This window comes from Haemaphysalis longicornis, unplaced genomic scaffold (genome assembly GCF_048455015.1).
Source record: "Haemaphysalis longicornis isolate Haplotype H1 unplaced genomic scaffold, Haemaphysalis longicornis Haplotype H1 scaffold_2, whole genome shotgun sequence".
Taxonomy (NCBI): Eukaryota; Metazoa; Arthropoda; class Arachnida; order Ixodida; family Ixodidae; genus Haemaphysalis; species Haemaphysalis longicornis.
Genome location: NW_027526295.1, coordinates 182,780,286 through 182,799,516, shown reverse-complemented (window position 1 = coordinate 182,799,516; position 19,231 = coordinate 182,780,286). Strand labels below are relative to the sequence as shown.

The following is a 19,231-nucleotide window of genomic DNA, read 5'->3' as shown; positions in this document are numbered from 1 at the left end:
AGCCGCCAGTTTAAGCCGGCAGAACGGACTCGGACGTAACGTGTGGTTGGACGTCATCGTGCCGTCGCCAAGCGCTGAGGCCAGCAGCTCACCGCGGCGGCGCGAAAACGATTCCCGCAGACCGAACCGCGGTCGTGTCGTCTTCCGCCGTGCGTGCGCGCTCTCGAAACGCTGCTCTCGCGGTGTTCCGTTCGTGGAACGGTACACGCAGCCGTCCCGCTGGCCCGCTTGTTCGGCGCTGGCGGCGGCCTTGAGGAGGCGGCGGCTTCGCGGAGCGTCGGCCCGGTGGGGCTCATTAAATACGGCGCAACGTTGTCGCGGCGCACGCCGCTTGCTAATTGCAGCCTCTCCGACGGAGTACGCCGACTCTTGCGAGCTGCGCGCTTTCTGCTTTCCTGGGCGGGCTGGCCTGGCCGTGGGTGCAGGCGTGGGTGCAGCAGGTGGCGACTTGGGTCACGAGCCTGGGAGGAGCCGCCATTCCGTTTCGTATGCGATGCAGAAGTGAAATCATTCAACTCGCTTTTAACACCAGTAAGAACCTTTGGACCAACTGCGGGAGAGAACCCGCCGTTCAAACTTTTTGGCTTTGAGGTAGAACTATTGGTTCCTATTTCAACGAGCCCTCGCAATCCTTAATGTTCTTCTTTTTCTTTTTGAAGGCCGGGTGATTTTTGTGTAAAAATGTTCTAAATCAATGCTTGTACCCGTGGCTGCGTAAAAAGTGGTGGTGCGGTATTCGCGTTAGATTGCTTTAGGCTCAGTGGGCAGCCTGCAAAGTCGCCCATTTCTAGCTGCAGTGAAGGTGGTTGATATAGCGGTGCGTGAGCATGGGGGTGTATGTATGTTTCTTTTACAATACAGGATAACGCAGTAAACGCCTTGAAAGGCTGGATAAATAAACGGAATATAGCGGTGCTTACGCGTTTTCTTGCCTTCGAGAAGAATAAAAATACGCCATGTGGTTCTGCATTGACCTTAAAAACGTTCTTTCGCCTGTTTCTTATCTTGAAGTACGGACTGTTCGCCGCAACTGCTGTTGCCCGCGGTCGTGAGTTAATAATTACGCAACAACCATAATCTTCAGCGTCTTGGCTCTACCGAAACACCGGCACAACGTTGAGCCGAAGGACAAAATAAAAACGAACATTTTGTGAGTAAAATCGGGCTCTCCCCGCACGGCGATAGTAATGATAAAGAAGGAAAGCTGCGAGCAAGGGAGAGATCACGTACAACTTCTCCGCGTTTCGTTGTGAGGCGTGCGGTCGCGTCACATTTCCGGTCGTATCCCGCCAGCGTAATGCTAGCCACCAGCTTAACAGCTGTTTCTATGCGCGGCAGGAGCCCCCCCTGTAGTAGTCCCTTGTAGTCCCTTGGCGGGGAGACCTAACCTTGAGGTTTTTCTGTTCTGAGGTTTCTTACTGAGAACTATGAAGTGTACGTACATTGTCTCAGTACTCACTGCTGTCCGCTGTCCGCCGCGTTTCTCTCGGACGGGCAGTCACAAAACCGCGGAAAAGAGGGAGAATAGAGTGGATGAGGCGTTACGGCACGTATTGTAAATTTCGCTTTCCGAAAAACATAAGCTGCGTGGGCGCCTAGGCAACTCTTGTAATGTGTAAATGAGAGGGCGCTACTTGTCTCTTAGTGTGTCGGTGAGCTATGTCGCTGAACTTAGTGCTGCTTCTGGCTCTCGTATCTCCTGGTCGCCCTGCCGCCTCGCTGGAATTTGCAGTGCTCGTTCTGCCTTTTGCATTGTCGATGATACGGTGGATAAACGTCGATCCGGTGCAGGAGGTCGCTTCGCACGTTTTGGCGCGTTGTGATGCTCTAGTAGTTTGTCAGCAACGATAATGCGCGCCTTAGGCCAGCTTGCGCCATCTAGTGAACCGGCCGCGAGGCAGCGCCCAACAGAGCCACACCACGCGCCGCAACTACTAGGAACTCACGAATTGTTTGCTTGGCATGGCTTCTTTAGCTTCTACGGTTTTGTGGGACGGCGGGGTTTCCGCACAGCAAGTCAAGTACTGCTGCGCATTTAAGAAAACGCGATAGCATGGATGACCGCAGCCAACGCTCTGGCTGTGAAGGCAGCCTTCTAGAAGCCGTAATTTGGCAGTACTCCTGACACCTTTTTTTTTCTCTTTATTTCGCGTGTGTTTGGCGTGTATATTTCGGCGTTTTGTGGTGTGACGGTGCGCAGAAGTCCAGCGAATAGAGCTCGGAGGAAGTTGTCGCGTAGTACGCGACATGAGTTTACCAGGCCGAGGGGACACGCAAGGGCTAGGGGCCGTCTGGCGTGCTTCCGTCGCATCTCGCTTGCCCACTCTACACTTACCACACTGTACACTCGCGCAGCAGCCGGTTCTTCTTTTTATACCGCGTGTGAGCTCGGTGCCGTAACAGTGAGCGCTATGAGAGCGTCTCTCTCCTGATCCTCGTCTTGTTTCTGCCGTCAGGCGAAACCCCCGCCACGTGCGTCACAGGCGCCGTGGAAGAGAGTCAGGCAATCACAACCATGGAAGTGATTGGAACTGCCGAACAATGAATGATGCGTGCAGTTGCTCTCCGACTAGACAGGGGCGCTCGAGCAGGCTGAAGTGGGAGGAGGAGGCCTTCCCGTTGCGTTCCTCCGCGCGGCCTGCGTTCGAACAAGAAAACAATGTTCCCCGAGTTGAGCTCGACCAACGATTGCTTAACTTGAGAAAGACGTGCGCCGGTGGTGTACGTGAGTATAAATCTAGATTGCTTCTTTTCGTACTTCGGTTGGACGCTGTACAAGCTGGGAGCGATGCAGATGTACGAGAGAAAAAAAAAAAGCGTACGATTGCTTTATTTCGTACTTCGGTTGAACGTTTGACAAGCTCGTAGCGATGGAGGTATACGAAAAAAATAAAAAAAATAAAAGAGAGGAAGAAAAATGCGTACGAAGCTGTGGCGACGACGAACTTTTCGGGTGACGGATAAAAGCTGAGTTGCGTGAATGCGCAATACGTTTCAACGACGGACTGCGTCGCGTCGCGGAGCGAGAATGGTTTGAAGAATTGTGCGGCGCCCCTGTTCCCCCTTCCGTCTCCTTTTTTTGACAAACGAGCCAATATAGCGGCGTCGCGAGGCGTCGGCTTCGCTCCACCGGTCCCCCACACGCGTCGATTCGCCCGGTGCTGCTGCGTGTGCGCTGTTCCCACGACGCGTCGTTGAAGCGAGACAGATTTGCATACGCCGCGGTTTGCGAATCTCATATAACCGCGCGAAAAGGGTAGGGGAAGGAACCCTGGGGTCAATTTCGTGTGTTTGATTTGAAAGTTCCGTTAGTTTTTCTAATGCGTCATCATTCTTTTCTTTTGGTTGAGAAGCCAAGTCTGTCGACGTGAAAAGTACGGTACGTCTAATTTCTGAGGCTAAAACGTGTAACGTTTAATCGTTATAATTGTTTGCGAATGTAGAGCATTGGTGCTTTTAGAATCGATAAGGAGGAATTTAGAAATACTAAAAAGAACAAAAAAAAAATGAAGGATGCTCGCACCAACGCGTAAGACTTGAAGGTAGCGAAGCTGTACGCAACCTTCACGACCATCACGACGGTGCAAGTCCACGATTGCAACCGATTTGCTCCTTCGCTGCTGCCGCAACGGTCTTTACTCTATCATTGTTGCTATAGTGTGAGCTTCATATATATTTTTTTGAAGTGATAATCATTGAACATCACCTTTGGGTTTTTTAAAGACGATAGTCTTTCTTGGGCTACTTAAACCCGGAAATTTTGGTCTGTCTGTCCGTCTGTCTGTCTGTAACTGGATTCAGCCACCCGGCCAAAGTAAAATTGATATTGCGCAATAGTCTTATACACTCACAGCCAAATGTAAACGTCTAAGCCCGGTTTATATGTTCATACTTGTCAACTTTGTTGAACAAGAACAAGACATTACGCAAATATAAGACAGGAAATTAGTATACGAGGGATATTTACAGTGTTCCTTTATTAAAAAATTCCTGGGTGCTTGGTTTTTCGATAGCAAATGATATTCTACATCTACTGCAGAAAACCGCCGCCTCCTGGCGGCATATGAAAAATCACGTGGCAACAGCAACGAAAGGTTCTACTAGCTAGGTTCCACGTTCTGCTTGGAACGCACGTGAAGCACGGCCACGCGGTTCTATAAACCTTGTAGTCGGCCGCCTCCATTCACGCGCGTCTCCGCCGTACTGCAGCGCTGGCATCGAGGAACCCGGCCTGTAGCAGTGGAACGTGGTAAATTCAAATCGCATTGCGCAAACCTTTAGTGTGTTTACCTTGTAATGAGCGTGACGGTACAGGAATAGCATGAGAGGTGAGCGGGAAAGCAAAGGGGGGCATTTCCTTAGCAAATGTCTACAAAGACTGTCGTCTTTTGACGACATTCGCAACTAAAAAAAGCAGATACGCGGTCAATTTTTTTTTTTTTTCAATCTTGGCCAATCTCCCCAAGTGGGTACGATTGGCTACGTACAAACGTGCGCAGGGCACGTACGGTGGGCGGTCGTCGCGAGGCACGCACACACGAGCGCTCGGCATTTTCTTGGTTTTTTTAACTTCCGGGCGGTCACAGCGAGGCCTGCGCTCACGTGCGCGCGCTCGGGAATTTCTCGTTTTTGACTGCGGACACGAAAAATGGCGATTTGCTGAAGAGCTTCGCTCTTATAATAACCCGTGGCATGATGCTCTGGCAATGCACTTGTGTATCGCAGCTAAGCAGACCTCAAAGGGGCCGGGTGAATGGAGCTTTATATATAGGGGCCTTCGTATACGTTGATACAAGACTGCGTACATCGTCTCTGGTAACATTTTCGCGCCCACAGAGTATGCCACCCCAAGCGTAGATGTTTTCTGCAACTCCAATCAAGCTCGCCGGCAGTGGCACTTGCCCGCACCGGTTTTGTCGGAAAATCTTTCTAATCAACTCAATGCGTCACAAAAGTACTCCGCCAATCTTTAATGTTATCCTCGAGTTGTACATAGACCTCTATTAACCGCGCCTATCAAGTGGGTCAGAAGTCTGCCAAATATTTGTAAGTTAATTGTTTCCAGCCCTTACACTCTAGGGGAAAACCACTCTGAAACACCAACGTACTCGGTCACTTGCATTCCCAAATATGAGTCCGCGACGCGTGGCTTGGGTCTATTTAGGAATTGCTTACCCGTGTGTTTGGCGCGTTCCACTCGTGTCTGTGTTTGGGTCGAATAGCTTCGAAAACTACGAAGATTAGCTGTTGATGGAGCTGGCGTGATTAGTTATCGATTGTGTGCAGTACCTTGCCATGTATGTACGAATCTAAATCAAGCCAGCTTATTCTCTTCAACCGATCAATAGTACCAAGACTGCATTGTGTTTTCTCAGTAGCCGCGCAGGTATGCGGTCTTGCGACGAGGCAACCTGCAATACTGTGTCCCGTAAAGCTGCGCTCCCGTTGCGACACGCTTAATATAAATTTGTCACGGCGAATTCTCCGGGCCGAATTTTGGCGGAGCTCGAAAACGAAGATTTATGTGCTCCGGTAGAGCGCGGCGTACACGTGGGAGGTATTGCAAAAAGAGCTATTATCTCGCCAGATTTGGCGAGTAATGCTCCGCTGTGGGCATTTCGAAAAGATTAGTTGATGGTAGCGTCAGCTTCGTTTCAGCCTGTTTATAATGTATTAGGACTTCTGTCGTAAGATTGGCTGAAGAAGCGCTACAGAGCTCCCAATGCTTACCCCCCCCCCCTCTCTCTCTCTCTCTCTCTCTCTCTCTCTCTCTCTCTAGCCATCTCTTTTCCTCATCCTCTGATCGATGATTGTGCGGAGTTTAGCCGGGATTTGAAACGCCGAAGAATTTCGCGCGTGTAGAACTTAATCAAGTTTCTATTCCAGGTTGCCGCTGGGTCTTAGCTTTCGAAACACATTGCCGCGTGCATCGTGAGGTAGTATTAGTGAACAAAAGAAATCTCGGTTTCTCAGGTGATGCAAGAAAGCCTAATGTAATAAATAGCATGCTGGCGCTAGGATAAAGAAAAAAAAAAGTAACGCGCAGCTGAGTAAATACGAATTTTTGCAATACGCGAGGAAGCTACTTTGCTTTGAGGGTCTCCCTCCCTCCCTCCCTCTTTCCCTCCCTCCCCCCTCCCCCCCTCTCTCTCTCAGCTCTACACCAGAGGCGAAATACAATTTGTTAACCCAGAAAACGCATGAACAAATGAACAACTTTCAAATTTTGCGCTACGGTGATGTGTGTACTATGGGCATGAGTGACGTTATGGGCCTGAACTAAAAACATTTTTATCAGTCCCACTGCAATATCCCATGGCACGTTTTTTTTTTTTTTTGGCGGTGACTTAGGCCGGTGACGTCACATAGACAAGGTTATGTGGCGTCATAGAAAAACATACTGGGGGAAAGGGCTACAGAGTCGCCACTGTTGAATATGTTTTCTTAATTCTCGATTATTGCTTCGTAGTTGGCGATACAATTGTTATTGTTATCGGGACTAGACAGCTTTTTTAATGAACCAGACTTGTATTTGTCTTCATGGCCCCATTTAATGTTCATCTTTTCTCACTTTCCCCAAGTCTGTGCGCTTCGATTTTCTCGTTCACATTCCTTTCGCAATTATTTCGATCTGTAATAATGTGTGCTCGAATTGGGCATGCACGTGGCCCACGCACGCGGGCACTTTCGTTTTTTGTGTCGCGCCTCCGTCGTAAATGAAGCCTCTTTTTTTCCCCTCCCCATTGAAATGCAACAGTGCACGCCACGAAAGAGCCTCGGCTTGTCGATCCCGTCCGTTAAAAATTCAGCTGCTTTCACAGACCTTGTTTGTCGTTACGCTACGCGGCAGGCGACCATGGCTTTCCATTGCCCGCTGCGGGAGCACTCTGTAGTACCACGAGAGTCGATGATCGGATGAGATTGAAAATTGTGTAATGTTACTTCGGAGGATGTCGTAAAAGTGGATTATTCGACAGTTTGGACAAAAATACTTAAGTAGTAATACGAAAAAAAGTAGTCCTAGCAGCTGCTTTGACGTGCACGGTGTGCGATTGCACATTTAAGCGGTATTTAGACGAAGGAGAATCCCCCTCGCTTATCCGTGTACCACGTGACTACGCGTCACGATTTTGTCCGGATGTTTTCGGTGCAGGCGGCGAAAGCGACGCTCCCGGAATGGGCGATGGCTTGTCCAATATATTTAGAAACGTTGGTTTATCCGAGTTCGGCCATCATCATCGCCAGCCCACTTGTGTCAACTGTATATAGATGGAGGCCTCCGTCGCGTGCCGCCAATTCTTCGTGTACGCGCGAAGCGACTACCGGCGAACATGCAACACTGTACCACACCACGTGGGCTTGCCAGAACACACCAGCAGCCCCCATTATTCGCACCCCCACCCTCGAGCAGTGGGAGGCCGCGCTGTGCAGTTCGGACCCTGAGGACCAGCGACAGTTGGTGGACCGGGCACGCAGGACCGCAGCCGCCGCAGGGGCATTGGACTGAGGGCTCCCGTTTTCAAGCGCAAATCTTTTGAATAAATGTTTTTACCACCACCACCACCACCGCTACCGGCGGTGCTGGACAAAATTATAGCATCTAGCGGTGGCATGACAGGTTGATACCTAAAAACCTTCTGAGCATGCTCGCGTCTGCAACGCGGGCATTCTAGACTGATTGAACTTCCTCGTGCCTTATGCTAACGAGGTTGGCTGTTCGGTACGATGGTGTAGCGCCTATAGAAATGGAGGGAGCGAGTGCATTGAGTCAATGCGAGCTGGGCAGTGATCGAGCACTGCTCGCTAGTCGCCTATATAGTTCGCCAATCACGTCGCAAAGACGCGAGTCGTCACGGAGGCCGCACTCGCAACACCCAGCTGCACAAACGACCCCGGCCCTTGTGGGTATCATGAGGGGCAGAGTCAGGACGCCCTCTTCTTTGGGAACCCACGAGAAGGCCCTTCTTGTTACAAAGTGGGGAGAGGCTAATTTTGTTTCGATCAGTGTTGTTCTCGACTGCGCGGACAACACGGCCCGTTAGAGGCGTTTTCGTGTTGGTCAGTTGGCTCCATTTCGGACGTTGCCTCGCGACCGGTTGCGTAAAGCGGTCACGACAAGTCCGCCGCGCCTCTCGCTCCTGTTGCCTGGTTACCGACGCCGCTGTTTTGGTGAAAAGGCCTTGCACAGATCTTTCGAAACGTCGCCGATGTCGATTTTAGCTAAGCGGTCAAATGAAAAATAAAACGCCGCCGCGGCCGTTTAAGTAGTGGGGCGCTAATGCACGACCTTTTTTTGTAACCTTGAACTGCGCAGATTTGTTGGAGGGGTGGCCCATCTTGCGACAAAAGATGTGGCAGCCGATGGGGTGCGCGGGAGGGAATTTTGTGACAGAGACGGAGGGAGAGTTGGGGAGGGCGAGAAACAACGTCACTTTTCTTTGCCCTCCACCAGCCCGGCTTTACGCCAAATTTCAAATGTTGGGGGGCAGCATAACACCTTAACCACTGCGCCACCGCGGCGGGGTCCTGCTCTACATCACTTATACGCACCCCTCAATCAGATGAAAATACAAATCTCCCTTTCCGGCAAGATATATAATTTTACTTCCGTGAGCTGTTTTATAGTGAAATTGTCCGCAACAGAAGGACACCAGATAGCGCGACAGTTTCTCTGTAAATGCTCTGGGATCTGTAAACGGACTGGCGCTGTGGGCCGATGAATGGCTAATGAATTTTGAATAGTTAGCTAAAAGTGTTGTGAAAGTTTGGCTTGAGAACGGCGGTGAGCGAGGTCAAAATTGGCCGCTGCCTGTATACCGTCGCTGTGCAACCAGGTCTTTTTTTTTACCTCTTATACTCGTGTGCCTGCGTTTACTCATTTAGTTGTCTTTTCTTGGCGCTTGTGTATCGCTGGCAAACTTGCGAAGAAAGTGAGATCACCCAGAAATGCTTCCACTGGAACCCTGCGGTGCGCTTGAATGTGTTTGCCAAACGCATTCGCAATTCGAATGTGTTTGCCGAGTGAGCTTTTGACACTTCGCTTTCAGTTCCACATCTTTCCCTTGCTGCATTGCACGATCGGTCTGTGCAACGGTTTGCGCCTTTTTTTTTTCAGGGTATTCTAAGCGCCCAAAAGCGAGTCTACTAAGTTTTCGAAAGCCTCGTACCTCGTACCACTCACTCGTCACAGTAGCGCCGTCGTAAAGTTTATATATATATATATATATATATATATATATATATATATATATATATATATATATATATATATATATATATATACACACACACGGTATGAGCTGCCTGGCCCTGTCGCTATGCGTTGCGTTGCGTGGCGTGTCGCAACTGCGGGTCGGTTTGCTCTCCACTGTCGATGGCTCCTTGCTCACTCTGAATCTTCCTGTCACCAGCGTGCGCTTGAGAGCATGGCCGTGTCACGGCCCTCGGCGCAGGGGGACAAAAAAGGCGCCGCGTCACGCTGGCCAGTCTGGCGAGCGTCAACCCCGCGGCCTCGTGGTCTCTCTTTTCTGCCGAAGCTCCCCCGCTGCGCTGCTGGGCAAGACGCCGAATAAAATGTAACGTCGTCGAGGCAGCGCAACCGCGGGCTGTGCCTTTGTCCGAAATATCCCGCTACTTCTTGCCTTCCTCGGTCGCCTTTATTTGCTCGCGTTTCTTTTCTTTTTTCTCTCGCCCCGCTGACAGCGCTCATCAAGGCTGCAGTGTCTTTATCCTACATATCCCACTTGTCTGAGTTACTCGCTCTTACTTGCTTGCTTTTTTTTTCTTCACCGCACCGTGACGGCGCTCATCCAGTTCGCACTTGGCTCTTGACTCCTTCGGCGTCTTCTCTTTTTCCGCTGCTATTTTACTCTTTTATCCGGTGCTTTCAAAAGCCTCTCGCATTATGCCAGACGTATGGCTTTTCACAGTCCCACAATTCGTTTCATCTCATCCTTCTCTCGGCTGTCGTATATATATTCTTCTTCTCGAGCGCATTGTGCGAACCGCTGCCCGCTGAGTTAATTTAAGGGTCTTTGCTTTCGCCACAGATGGATCAGCCCGGGATACACCTGATAGTAGTGTACACGTGTCTGGTGTGGATGCCCAGTCGCCGTTTTCTTTTTCTTGCGTTTCCTTTTGGCTCCGCAACGCTCGTCAGCCAGCGCTGCTGGCTTCCCTTTTTTTTTTTTTTTTTTTTTGTGCATCTTATTCTTCTCACCACCGTCTCTCTGTGACGGCTGGGCTGGTCGCCGCGCCGCGCTCTGCTGGGTGTGCGGTCTGGTGGTTACTTCGTTGACTCTCTTGGAAACTGCAGTGTCGCAGTGGGACAGGACTACTAACGCGAGTGGGCCGAGGTTGTGCGGTTGCTGCCGATGCCGCTGCATTTTTTTTTTTTCTTCGGTGACGCTGCATGGTTTGCCTGCGTCCGCCACGTCGTCGAGGTTGGTCCATGGGGCGCAGCCTGCTGAGTCACCTTTTTCAGCGAAGCTGTTCGGGAGTTTTCGGGGCGTTCGTGTGCAGAAACGAGTTGGAAGTGAGGTTAGGGAGAAAGTAACAACGAAAAAAGTCAATGAACGCGACACAGCCGCTGCTCACATGCCGCCTAAGGTTAGATGGGACGCCTCCCCATTGGCGTGCCGGTAAAACGCCACGTGAACATCTGAAACATGAACGGTTCAAGGCGACGCCACGAACGCGCACGCAGTCAACCGCCGGTCTCGTGGGCGCCGCACGACGCGGCAGGTGTGGCATTGAAGAAGGAACGGGTGACAGAAGGTGTAGAACGGGCAGTTCGAGATCTTACAGCTTCGCTGACCATCCACATCTGTAGGATGGAGTGGCTCCTCCTTTTTTTTTTTTTTTTCTAGCCACATTTTGCGAACAACGTTTTTAGTCGCCATTTTTTTAGCTGCACTATAGTACGAACACTTGTTAGCAACAGTTTGGCGCCAGCCGCTGCATTTTCTAGAAACGGAAATTTGTTCTATCACGCCCGTGCTAATCCATAAGAGAAGAGCGTCTGCACCAACTGCTGGATCTGCTATTGTCTTTTATTTTCTCGCAAAGTAACGTCAATTCTTTTTATAGCCTCGGTGAATGAGAAGGATTACAAGTTTATCGCCCGTCCACCTAAGATACCGCCGTTAGGAGGTTCGAAGTGATTGTGGCCAGTGTTGCCCGCCGGCTTCGCTATTTGCATACGTACATAGCGACAAGATAAGGAAAAATCTTTAGTTCTTGGGAATCAACCACTCTCGACGGTTTGCTGGTACTTGAGGCCAACGTTGATAAGAGGACCACGCCAGGAAAATGTTTGCACGCTGAGATCAAAGTAGGGCGTGGCGTGTCTACGTGGTTGCGGGCGGTCAATTTTCCGTCTTAACGATCGAGCTTGTGTTGACCACAATCGATGGAAGAGCAGTAGTAGTTATCGAAGGTCACTAACCGTAATACTTGCAGCCAGTAATAGTTGCCTCGGTGACGCTATGGATTCATTTGCGAAACGGGACCTTGCGACAACGACGCCGCCAGTGGTGCCAGCTCCGGCCTATTTACCAGCGCCGTGTGCAACTCATACGCTGGTGCGAACATCGATTCACCTTCGTTGGCATATCTTGAAAACAGACGGAAAAATATCGAGGGTGGCCACTTCTGAAGTCGTCTTATTCCTATCATTTTACAGGTAATGGAGCGGGGAAAGAGATGCGCACGCACGAGTGATATCTTACTTCATGGTTAAAAAAACAAGAAACAAAGGTGTGGTTAGCGAGATGCCGAACTGATGCATATCAGTTTCGCTTCCACGTGGAACGTAAACTACAAGCTTGTTGTATTGTCGTGAGGTGCGGAAACCTCGTTCTTCCCAGATTTATTGTCCCCTTTTGGGTTATTTTAATTAATTAATTAAATTCTTCACATTAATTCTTCAGCTGTCCCGAAAATAATATAATATTCGGAGTGCTTACCGTCTTAGATGATCCGTTCTGGTAACTTCTTGATATATATATATATATATATATATATATATATATATATATATATATATATATATATATATATATATATATATATATATATAGAGAGAGAGAGAGAGAGAGAGAGAGAGAGAGAGAGAGAGAGAGAGAGAGAGATTTGCAACCGTGGTCTACGCTTTGTTGAGTCCTTCCTTTTAGCGGCGACGTGAGGATGAGGGTTACGTCAGTCGGCTTGGCCCCAATAAGTGCGTCATCAAGCGCATTTGTAACTTGAATGACAGCGAGCACCGACGCTGTCGTTTCCACAGTGTGACCGTGCTTCTCAGACGCCGTACCACGGTATACCTCTTATACAGTGTCGCCCCGTGCGAAAACGGACTGCAAGAAACATCGCGGCATAGTAGTATATCCTCTGGTGACGTGCGTGATATGCTCAGCGACGGTCTACTCGTCCCAACCAGCCTACAGCGTCTTGTCTCGTTTGGCCAGTGCCTGCAATCTTTCGCATTCTTTTTCGGCGCTCCGTCTGCAGTTGAGTCACACTTGGACGGTGCTCGTTAGGCGTGACGATTGTCTGCTTTTATTTTTCGTGTCGTCGCTGTTGCTCGTCTCGGTCCGGTGGTGCCTTTATGTCGCGATCTTTGCTCGAGCCGCGCCGACTTCTTGCTTAAGTACACTCTGTCAGAGAGCGAGTCTGAATAGTCTTATCCCCGAGGACTGTTCTCCGAGGCGGCGGCAGCCGTTTCCCAAGCTGCCGTCTAGACTTCCCGGCGTGTGAACGAAAAGTATCGCGTACTAACCCTTGGCATAAGACAAGTATTATAGAAGCCTAACCTTTTATAATTGCGTTTTTAGACAGGCTGGGATATGGAAAGACCCGGTCTGTCGTGGAAAACTAGCGAGGTAACATCATGCGTTCGCGTTTCTTTACTTCTACTGATGCGAAAAAGTGAAGCTGCCTATGTTTCATAACGGTTGTTAAGAGCGGAATTGCGTAAAGGTGGCTGACAAAAAAGAAATAAGGAAGGAAAATGCACAATAAGCATATACATATTAACGGCGCTTATAACTTGGGAGTGATTAACTTTTCTTGCCCGTCGCACCGGGTTCTTCGCTAATTGCCGAGGCGTATCCCCCGCAAATTAAGAACTGCGCCTTCGTGCGGCGTTAATAATTTTGGGCTCTCGCGTGCCTTGCGCAACTCCACATGTTCTGGATTGGCTCGCTGGAGTTGCAAGCCCCGTATAAGTCGTTAAGTTAATTGGCTTTCGTGCCGGTTGCAAACGCGGTTTCCATGGTGTACATGTAATTCTGCCCTCCTGCGTCCACGCGTGTATTTCCAAGATCCTCGCCCTGCGCATAGCTATACTGCGTAAATTTGTATACGAGATGTTGCTAAAAATTGCGCTTCAAATGCGGGCTTGCCACTGTTTTTAGTCTTGACGCTACGTAGGCGATGAGGCGTGTCTTGATAGTATAGTTTCTGCATATGTTTCAGCTCAAGGATGGCTTCTGCTTCTGCTCAGCGATTAGGCTCATTCGATGCGGGCCACGTCGAAAGGGTTCTTGCCTTCATTCACAAAAAATAAAAAAAGCTCACCCAACCAAAGGGTCTGGTTTTCGGGGATTTCGTCAGTACTTCGTCAGTCACGTTTCTCCTTAAACAAGTGAGATATATATTTAGATCATCGATGGACGCTGCCTGCTGCGGATTCTTGTAGTTTTCAGCGCGTACGTCAATGCACTCTTTGTATCGTTTTCTTTGTTTCGGTGCTGACCTAGGAACACGTCTTTTAACGTCGGTAGTTAGTGGTATTTATGCGACACATGGCGTAGTTGCTATACAGTCAGGGTCTGTGTTGTTTCTCTCCTCCGTGTTTTGTGCACTGTTTCGCTCCTCCTTTCGACTGTAGCCAAGTAGCAGAGCGTTTGCCAAACCACGTCTTCGTTTCCACCTCATTTTTAATTGTATTAGTTAAACTTCGAGGAATCTTTTTTTGTCGTTTCGCTTCTTTCAGTGGAGCTGTTGTAGCATTGTCGTGGCGAGAAAAAAAAAAAAGGTGACTCCCCCCTATTCCCTCGCCCAACCATGAGCAGTGGGAAAGCATGCTAGCCAGCCTGGACCCCGGCGACCAGCTTCGGCTGGTTGGAAGGGCCCGCCTGGCAGCGACCGCCTAGGGACTTCTGGACTGAGAAGAGCCCTCATTTCCACTACCCCTGAACTAATATAGAAATAAAGTTTATTCCTCCTCCTCCTCCTGGCGGATATCATGCACGTATTGCAGGCGGTGGTAGCTGCGGGAACGGACATTGAACCTGCTTTCCACGTGGGCTTTATTCGCTATACGTTGAAGTCCGTACAGTGTATATATATATATATATATATATATATATATGTGTGTGTGTGTGTGTGTGTGTGTGTGTGTGTGTGTGTGTGTGTGTGTGTGTGTGTGTGTGTGTGTGTGTAAGCCGATCATACGATGTAGGAAATGTTAACAAAACAGGTATACGCCTCGAGCTTCGCGATCGCTGCGCCGCCTGCCGCCGCTTCTCCGCGGCGTTGACGGGATTTGCGCTGCGTGACTGATAGGGGCTCGTGCAGTGTTTTGGTTCTATTTCGCTTCTTTTCGCCTTTCCGCGCCCTAAAAAAACTTGTTATGGTGACGACTATAGGCAAAGAGTACGTTTACGTCACTTAAAAAGCAGCTGCGTCTTCGTAGAGTACGCGATCGCCTGCAAGAGCTACCCGGGGACGCGGTTCTGCGCGCTTCGTCGCCGCTCTTCCGGGCGTCGGCGACGGCAGCAACATATCACCCATGTCACCTCCAAAACATCAGGCACAAATGAATTCTACTGACGCCTCGTTTAGACCTGATACTGGCACAATGAGAGGCTGGCTTTTTTTCAGCGTGGACAACGAATGCGGCTTCGTTTCGCATATATACGCCGCAAAAAAATATGTTTCGGGGATGTGATTACCGAATCCCGGACAATAACTTATGCCTTTTATAATATAAACTATGCGAAAATGTAAAGTAGTATATTCCAAGCCTGTGCGTCGTTAAATATGTGCCCACACACGCCATATAGCAAGAACCAAGGAAATGAAACCACAGAAAAATAAATGCTGTGCCAATGCGGAATTTAGAAACATAATAGCTCTAACGGAAATTAAAAAAAAACAGCGCAGCTTCTGGCATGCTAAAGACCTTCGTCTAAACTTAAGCCAGGTAGGTTTCACTAGACCAACTATACGCGAAATGCACTGCTATTTCGCGAGAAATCAAGGGGTGCGGGGGGGGGGGCGGGGAGGGGGACGCCGTGTACAAATGCGGAGCGGAATCAAGCAATGAACGTTTTAGTAATCCCACACATAAATCTCACGTGCACTTTCTTTTTGTTTTTCTACTTCAACGAAGAGCTGATCGTACGGCGGACGCATTTTTGGCAGGGTAGGCTGTTCAACAAGCGATGAAATGTGTCGTTGGAAGAGTGTGGTATGTGATAATGCCCTCTGATTTCAGTTTCTGGTTTATTCTGCAGGCTCCCTGTGTCATATGACAATATTTCGAAGAAGCATTTAGTCGCGGACGCGGATTATATTGTAAGCCCGTCTCCGCGCTCCTCGCAGAGGATATATGTAGCAAATGAAGGTCTGCGGGCGCGCACCTCACAACAAGACGACTCTGTCGTGTGCTGATCCCCGAGTATAATTATGCATTGTCCATCGTACTTTTGTTGAATATTCCCGAAATTAACACAGACTGGCTTGTAAATGGTGGTGATCAGTATCTGCGGTATAATATTGGCAAACGTAACTGGTGTGCTGTCAGGTATGAGTGCTCCGCTGAATATGTAAGCGCACAAAACCGATTTAAATCGTAGTGTATAGCCGTAGCATGAACATCTGAGGAACCGGTGGTTACGGAGACACGGCTAGTAAATTCAGGTCAGTGTAACTACAATCGGCTCCATGATACGCCGGTTCCGCGACGCCGGCCTGTGACACACACCTGGCGCTTATACAGACCGAAAATTGGCCTCGAGGACATACCGTGGCGCCACCTACGAGTGACGTCACTTGTAGGACGCCGAATCGTGTTGTCGTCTGCTACAGCAGATTTCCCGTGCGTATGCGGAAGCGTGTTTTTTTCTTGTGGCCACCGTCTCGCCCGCTCCTTGTGGATTTGATGCAAATTACGAAAAAAGTTGTCTGTAAACCAAATAATTCGGGCAAGCAATCAGCGGCTCGCTTGTTCCCGGCGGCACCGCCGTGTTTAGGTAGTTGCTACCATCGCGACCCACAGCTACGCAGCCAGCTAACGCCAAGGACGATGCAACTGATGCCGAGAAAAGTACGCTGTAAATTCATTATGATATACTTGTGACGGGACATGTGTGTGCGAGCAAACACCTTGTAACAGCGACGGAAACGCGTCGCTCACTTATGATCTCAGCGCGCGAACTGCTCGTATTGACTGGTAAATGAATGACGCGAGAACGCTGATCAGATAGCTTCGCCGCACATGCTTAAAAGTATTGTTATGGTTTGCAGTTTGGCTTGATCAGTGCCTATTTCCCCTACGATGTTTTTATAGTCATGCCCGGATTTGATTAACGATCACTGCCGTAGCCTGTGCTCTGCACGGCTGATGTTTACTTTTCGCGACTTGTCCGCAATGTATGAACGATATCGCGCGAGTTTTTAACGCCTTCGAGCGGGTTCGGACAAGGCTATATTTAGTTTTCATTAGGTGCTCGGCGGGGTAATTTATAATTGCAGCGTGTTTTGCATGTGTACAGTAAGCCGGCATTTCTCAAGCATCAATTTCGAAACTCACGACTGCTTACAGAAGGCGAGGCTGCGTACGAGGAGAAATACGTCGTTAATGATTTCGGGTTGGGCATATTTAGAATAGGAGAACCCAGCGTTGGGGGCCCCCAAAAATTTAGAGGAACCCAAACGCAACACGGGCGTGCGCGACGGGAGGGCCTTCGCCAACAGCCCGCAGCCGGCTTCGGATGCACGCAATCGGATGTTGGGAACTTAGGCTTGGCGTCGCAGCAGATATTTCATCGCCGTTAGAGTTGCGAGTGACAGTCCCTAACAGAACGTTTCACCGCGCTGGGAACTCTGTAAGCGCGGTGATTTCCGTTGAAGCGATCGACGATCAAGATACCTGCATGGCCTCGGCCGATTCTTGCGCGCAAGCATAGCCATCCTTTGGCCGCTCGCCGCACCGTGCGTGAACGGGCCGGCGCTGCCGGGACCGACCTCCGCGGCCGGTCGGCGTAAATCGCGGCAGATATTTGAGCATCGCTTTGAAAACCACAGCTGATGACACTACCTATCAGTGTTTTTCATCACACTAACATCCACTTTCACCAATCTGGAACTTCTTTTCCACGACTTGTGTGATTTTAAAAAGCGGCGACAAGTTGTTGCTGCCGCGACCTGCCTCGGTTCGAGCCGCACCGTCGGCTGTGCGGGCAGGCACGGCGGCTGCGTGTGCTTCTGCGAGCAGTTAACGCTTCACGATTTCCTGCTTTATACATTTCTTGTAAACAAGGGAAATCTAGAAACTTCACTCGGCGATCGTCGTAGTCCACATTGTTGATCGGGGAAACAAGCCGCTGCTTATGCTTCGGTCGCATGCGTAATACACCACCACGCTCATGGTGTTGCGGATCATCTACCACAGTTGACACGGGTATACAGTCACCATTAGGTCGAACTGCGCTTGACGCCCTGAGAATTAACTTCATACGAAGGAAATTAACACGAAAATACTTTTAGAACGCGCTTCCTAAGCGAAGTGTCACGCGCTGCAAGCCAACTACGCAGCAAGATAGGAACGGTGATCCTACAAGTGACGTCAAAACGATCGCAGCGCCGGCCTCTCCAGCGGTGGGCCTCGCGGCCAATACCACACTAAGGTCGCGTCGGAAACATTTACACTCTCGTAAACACACCCCATTTTCGAACAGAGTGACTGCTCCACACAAACATGAATTTCAAACGGCCACAAACGGTAAATCTCGGTCGTGAACGTGCCGCAAAAGCAGCGGCGGCACTGGGGAGCGGGGCGCGGACTCCCGCGCCTGCTTTCGAAACGGGCCGCTAGGGGGATTTCAGTGGCGCCCCTACAGGCCGCGCTCGAGGCGTATAAGGCGTCCCGTAAAAGCGTACGTAATTTCGGCATCACGGTAGGCTGTCTGGGAGAAGCCGAAGAACTACAAATGTGCGGAATTTACCAACCCGACGTGGCTGCGGCCTCATGGCTTGCACGGTATAGTCGTAGTCAAAGCGCACCGCATCGATTTCCATTGTTGGCAGTAATGCCGCGTTTCGGTTGAATCTTCCTCCCGTGATGGTGTCCATTGGCACCTTTTTAAACAAAAAATGGACGCTAAAATGACGTCCATTGGTGCAAGTTTAAACAGGAGTCACATTGAAAAGACTTCGATTTAGGATTTTCCTGACGACTTCCGCTCGGCTCCGCTTCGCGATGAACCAGTTCACGTGCACTGCAAAACCGACGTGATCGTGCTCTTCCCTGTATTTCATGACAATTTAAATTCTCTTTTTTTTTTCGCTCTGTTTGCTCTCATGATTGAATGGCCGTTACCGCATTTCATTTCGTGAATCGAGGGAGTTTTCCGTCTCCGAGTGCAGTGCCAGCAGCGCCAATAATCGAGTCAAGGCGTTTCATACCCGCCGTTCGTCATCATTAGTAATCATCTTTTTTTTTTTTTTTTTTTTTTTTTTTTGTGCGGAGCTTCCCCACCCTTATGCCGGCATACCGTCACGTCTCCTAATAGAACCTGCACCGATCTCGGGGCGCCCTCGGCTAGCGATAATGTATTCGGCGCTATTCCAAAGGCCATCAGTCATGTATAGCAGCTTACGTCAGTGGCTGCAGCGGCTGACTTCGTCCTCGCTCAACGCCTTCTGATTAGAAGGCGTTGCCTCCGCTGTTCCATTCTCTGGGAGGTGTTGCCTCACGGGTCGTCGCTACCGCGATGTCTGGCCTCCGGGCGTATACTTGCGCGGTAGAGTGCGCTGCCGGCACTTTGCGCATGCACTTGTCTGGTATCTCGCCGCTCCTGAGAAATTTCAACGACGTTCGCATCGGGGGTGAGTGGTTTAGATCCCCTGTGCGGATCGTATACCCGTGTTATGTCATACGTTTGTACTCCGCTGTACACATTGAGGCGGCTGTCAAGCAAGCGCCCGCACCGTGTTTATACGAATG

At 49.9% G+C, this 19,231-nt stretch overlaps 1 protein-coding gene across 4 annotated transcripts in view; it reads left to right on the top strand.

Annotated features, from left to right (window-relative positions):
• Nucleotides 1-19,231, top strand: part of LOC144169615 (growth factor receptor-bound protein 14-like) — a 190,079-nt gene that overhangs the window by 85,085 nt on the left and 85,763 nt on the right. Inside the window, exon 1 of one of the 4 annotated variants that reach the window (XM_077698870.1) lies at nucleotides 2,575-2,725. The exons of the other annotated variants lie outside the window; for them this stretch is intronic. The gene's annotated coding sequence lies outside the window, so the exon portion shown is untranslated. Of the gene's footprint in view, nucleotides 1-2,574; nucleotides 2,726-19,231 lie in introns of those variants that run through there. 4 annotated transcript variants of the gene reach the window in all.